Source organism: Nematolebias whitei, chromosome 22 (genome assembly GCF_014905685.2).
Source record: "Nematolebias whitei isolate Nwh7 chromosome 22, NemWhi1, whole genome shotgun sequence".
NCBI lineage: Eukaryota > Metazoa > Chordata > Actinopteri > Cyprinodontiformes > Rivulidae > Nematolebias > Nematolebias whitei.
This window is the reverse complement of record NC_056519.1, coordinates 28,617,951-28,623,928: the sequence shown is the minus strand read 5'-3', so window position 1 is coordinate 28,623,928 and position 5,978 is coordinate 28,617,951.

Sequence of the window (5,978 nt, the reverse complement as noted above, 5' to 3'; positions counted from 1 at the left end):
AGTGCTTGATAGGAATTATAAAAAGGTATAAAATATTAAATCCAACATTCCCTCTTTTGAACTCCCATATTCATGGGAGTTCACCCTCTTTATGGATTTATTTATCAATATGGATGTGACCCAAACTTACTGCACTCCCCAGGGGTCCTGGACCAGACCCCTGATCCAACACCTGTGAAAAGTACCACACACATAAACCTTTATAAAAAATACAAAAAAGCAGCAACACACCTCCTAGAGAAAGATAAATAAGTGAAACTATTTTAAACCCTTTAAAATACCTCAAGGTATTTTAGAATGATCAAATGCCTAATTGAATGGAGTAAAATATTTGAATATTTAAGTTAATAGTCAAGTTAAGTTTCTAGTCAAGTTAAATGTATAGTTAAGTTTCCAATTGAATCCCCGACCCTTCTCTGGTTGTTTTTCAGAATGACTGAAAGGTAAGACAAAACACTCATATTAAACAGGAAAAGCCAACACCCTCAATTTAAACATTTCTATCTAGCAGGTCTTCGGTTCTTGAGCTTACGGTGGGAGGCCTTGTTCGTCCACAAGGGTCCTTTGGTGCTCGGCGGGATTCGGCCCGCGGAGTTATCTTCATGTAAAGTCCTCAGAACCGTATCAATTTGATTAAACATTCTAAATGACGTGTGTGTATTGGGATAAAACTAAAATCAGTTTGACGCGTCTTCTGTTCTTCACGGTCAGGGCTGGTAATCTTCCGTCCTTACCCGATCCACCCGACCGACTTCAGGCAGAGCGGAGACTTCTTCTCCGATGTTTGCTACTGCCTTTTTCCAACCAGAACAAAGGGGCAAAGAATGAGCTCCCACGAAGGTCCTGTCACCTCCTCCAGGTGTAGTGGGGAGCTGTCTTCAGATCATCCTCCATGTGGACCAGCGATCGATTCCTCTCCTCTGCAGGGATGCCCTGGTGGGGTCGTACGGGTACCACTCTCCTTCTGGGGACCGATGACATATGATGTTCTGTCCACCACCTGGTGGGGTCTCGTCCTGTCCCTCTTTTCAGCAGGACTCAGTCTGATGTGAGTTTGTCTCCTCGGTCAGAGTTCCTCCCTCCTGATGAGAAAAGCTGGACACGAAAGCTCGCGAATCGTTATAAACCCTGCATGGCCTTTTGATTATTCTATTTGTGGGATCCCTGACCTGGGCCTGGAAAAACTGACTGTGGTTGCTTCTGTAGTGAATAAAACCTATTTTCTGAATTATTGGGCACCCTAATGGTTGTTATTGCTATTGATAGGTGTATTATTAAACTGTAATGTTATCCTAAAACAGAATTAGTAAAACTAAAATAGAATGCTATTCTTACATGCATCTGTTCACTTGAAGCTGAATTGTGTTACATACTGGACTTCTCCAGGTATACCTGTGTGCTCTCATCCCATCTGTCACCCTTACAAGCCTTCGTCGTCAACCGGTCTACCTACAATTAAAATTAAACATACACAATACAACAATAACAATAATAATCATCCACGCCGGCCCCTCTTCCTGGAGCCTGTGGAAGAAACTTCATTAAATCGCTTGCGCCAACAGCATCAATCAAAATACAATATAAACTTAAAAGTTTAACCAACTGACATACAACATTGTGAGAGGAAAAAATATTTAATCTTCCATCCAGGTACCGGTCTGTGCTAGAGAAGGGAAGAAATAGCAAGGAAGAAACAGAGAGAAAGGGAAAAAATAAAAGAGAAAGAGAAGGAGGAAAAAATGGTTAAAAGCCTTTGTTCATGAAACCTTTTCTTATTCGCCCAATTAAACTATATAAGTCCAGTCCAGTCCAGTCAAGTCAGTTGTGTTTAAAATTATCAAACCACCCCATTTCCCTTTAACATTTGCTCAAATCCACCTCAGGCTAGGGGCGTCCCCCTTTCTGGAATCTGTACACATTACAACAAAGAGAAAAAGATACTTCTGTTAAACCGATACACATATATACAAGTGCAACCTGTTATGTAGGTTTCTGATTTATTCATTTCCCACTGTCAATTTGATTACCCTACATGATATGATCTTTTAATCGCCTCAGAAGAAGTTAATTTTGTACAATTTGTAATGATCTATGAACTGTTCCTGCTCAGAGCTGCCTACACACCTCCCCCCTTTTGGAAACGGCATTGTTTCAAATCTGAAGCATTACCGTCTGCAATCCATTAACACTCAGATTGAGTATTAGTTACAGAACTAAAAATATGGTGTAGTTTTAAACTTCCCACTACTGTTATTCAACCCAGGTTATGCAAACAATTACCCAACTACAACCCAAGCTCTCCTATAAATTAGCAAAAGTTAATCATCAAATAAATTTCTCCTCTTGTATCAAACCAGACCCACCAAAATTAGCCCCTTCAAGGCAAAGACAATCATCCAGTGTTATTTTAGAAAACATTAGTGAACTCCATCCAAATCAGGCCTCAGGTTTCTCCTGAATGAGACTTCCTGACCTGTATAAACGGAAAGTTAAAATCAATATTTTGTTCAGGGGTGTGGAGCATATGAGGTAATAAAACAATTTCCATCTCAGAGCAGTCGGAGCAGGTCGATTCGTCTAGCACTCCCACCTCTGTACGTCCGTGTCCTGTTGTGTCACCTGTTTTAAAATGAGTCTATGTGAGTGATTATTATCAAAGCCAGCTGCAGTTTTTGATCACGACCCCCAAAGTGCCTAGAAGACCATCACAGACCAAAATGTGGGGTTGACACCTCCGTCCGGCTGCAGTTGATGTTAGTGACCTCGGGCAGAGTGACCACCAGTTCTTCGTTCAGCCTTTATGTCCCCAGATTCGTCTCCCGTCTGTTTGGAGACCAGCTCAGCTTTGTGCAGCAGTTCATATCTCAGCATACAGCAAGTCTTGACTGGATGTTCTTGCTGTGTACAAACTCCATCACCCCCTCTGGACAGTTAGTTCAGTTTGCTCTTGGACTGTCAGATCTTTGAATAGTCACGTTACTTGGCTGAAAAGTCCTTCGTTGTTTTGTCAGATGTGCTCGACTGACAACTTATTTGAACCGTCCCATTGGTCAGTTTCACAGACCCCAACGTCAGCGCCCACCTGAACACATCTGTATCCGATCCGGCCCCCGGCACTCGAGAGTCCTGATCAAAACTCAGATGGATGCTGTATGCAGTTAAATGCTACCTTCCATGTTTTGTGGGCCTAAGTAGACTCATCTTCCCACTCCAAAGTTCTGTCATCTCTAGCTGCAGAGAAGAAAAGAGACAATCAAATTATTAAAACCAGATTCAACATTCATCTGTTATCCACATTAATCGTTAGTTAGCAAGTTTTACTCTGGGACCACAGCGTTTACCCCAACGGAGTCATTCTGGTGTTCTGGATTGTACAATAGATGTTTTAATCGCTCAAGTACACAAGAGTGAAAGCTTTAATTAAACACTGCACAAGCCAATTCTTAACGCCTACTGCATAAAATATTCCCCTCCAAACAATGTCCTCCATCTTGGAGAGTATGTGTGTTGACACATCACCTGACAGTGAAGTCCACTCCCAGGGCCACATTATCGTCCAGACCTTGTAAATTTAGGCAGCATGTTAATGTGTAATCACTTATTGTTATATAACCAATCTGCAAATCATCTCTTGTCATAACTAAGCTTTCCCACTGTATCACAAACAAGATACTTTTAATACAAATCAATTAAGACTATTTATACCCTTCAAGACATCACAAAGTCCATTATCACTGCACAAAAACGTGTACATGCCCTTTGTCCACAAAGTACAACTTCTTAAACTCACCATGTACACCTCTCTGTTGTCCTTTTGCACTCCCAGGACCTGTGTGAAGTCTCAAACAATAAAGTTAAATTCATGGACCCACTAGAATTGTCGTCGTCCCCTAAATAACCTAGTCCCTGCAGCTCTCAGAAGGAAACAGCTCCTAAATACTAAACATTACCAATCCGTGATCAACTCATGTGGACTGATTTCTTAAACTGAAGTTTTTCAATTCGAGTACAATTAAGATTGATTTATTTAACCCAAGTATTTACAATTTGAGTTTAGTTATGGCTGTATAATTTAATCTATTTTTTCAATTTGAGTTTAGTTTCCTAACGTATTTAACTTTTCCAATTTGAGTCCGGCAAGGTATTGTTTGACCAGAATAAAATTCTATCTTTTACAAGTGTCAAGGATTTTGTTCCTTACTCATTTTAATCTGTTGTGTCGCAGTTGAGTTTAAAACCTGAGTTTATTGTCAATTCCAAGAAGAAAGTTAATCTAATTTGTTCAGGACCACCAAGACCACCTCTACAATATTACTCTTCCGCTCGTTCGTTTTGACATCTCAACCATCTCCTGGTTAATTACAGCTCGTACACGTGATGTCCCCTCTCGCCTTGAGATTCAAACCATTCTCTGTTTCAGAGTTCACTGCCTCCTTCCTATCTTACAGAAAATTGTTTCGTTTAACCTTGTGTCTGCTCCCATCTCCGTTTCTGTCTGGCCTCCGACGGCTATCAGTAAATATTTGAAAGATCTTCAGCTATCCCTGTTCCCATATCAGATACCATTTAGCTGTGACACGCCAATCAGCTATATTTTTAAATTATTCCAACTTGTACAGCCTAAATCATTAAAAATCAAGCTCTACCCCCTTAATTTTGGTACATAAAGCTCATTTCCGCTTGTTTGTGCTAGTGGCCCCCTGATCTCAAACTAATTACCTCCTGTTCATTTTGATACTCCCTAAAAGTCATGCAATTTGCCTCTGATATGATCCTATAGATTTTCCACAGGCTTCACCTGCACCACATTCATGAGTTCCACACCTAATAACAACATTCACACACCCAGGCATTCAAATATGTTATTGTCATTCACTCCTGGCTGCAGCCGTAATAAAACAAACACAAGTCTGGTACGGAACAACCCAGCAGCCAGACCCGTCCTTGCCTCAGCAGCAGCGCCCCCTTCCGGTCAGGATACGGAAGCACCGATCACACAAGACACCTCTGACGCAGAAACGAAGACAAAACAAAACACGCGTACACCTTCACCTCGCGTGTGGAACAAAGAAACGCTCCCTTCCCCCTCACGAGTGCTTTACCACACACACAGGCTCCAAGCAGACTTTCTCCGACACACAGAAAAAAGAGAAAAGCAACCCTGAGCTTCCGCCCACACACAGCTCACTCCCCCCTCTCTTTTTTTGTTACGTCTCTCCCAACGCGTCCCCCTTGAAGCGTTCACACGACATACAAAACACGGCTCAAACAAAGTTATTACAACGTCTTAAAACTAATGCGATCCCTGATCACATGAAATTTGGTAAAACTAACTAAGTCCCCGACTATTCACGTTCCCCCTCGAACTAAATTATGAATGGCGTCTCTTTAGTGGACAGTCAACACCCACAACGCAGACGCGGACGTAGCTGCGGGTCCCCGACCCGGTCTCCGGCCCCCTCGTCAGAGGACCGTTTTGTGCGCCACTACCGCTGAAAAGAGGGAAAACGTGTCGCTCACGTCCGACGTGAACTCCCGGCAGGCCGTCTCGCCTTCCTCCGGCCACAAGTGAAACTTGTGAAACTAACTAAACACTACCTAAACGTCAAAGAAAGCGTTCGGCGCTCAAACTGTCTGAATATCGTAACCCACCTCGTCAGAATTAACACGAATCACCGGAAGTTAGCTTAAATAAAACCATCTTTATTTTCCGGAGATGGCCGCATGCACACCAACAGAGGAATTTGAATTTAGTTTCAATTTGGTTTACGGCCGAATAGCCAGAAACTCCGGACCATAAGGTCCAAACAGTTAACCAGCTTACCTGAAAGTAATGGGCCCAGTTCCTCTCTCTGTGTGTGCACCGCAAGCCACCTCGATCCAATTCAGTCTAGGCCGCATCGCCTCGCCGCACGTCCGGGGTCACCATTTTGTTGTGGATAGAATACCACGTCGTGTTCAAAACGGCGGAGGCGTCG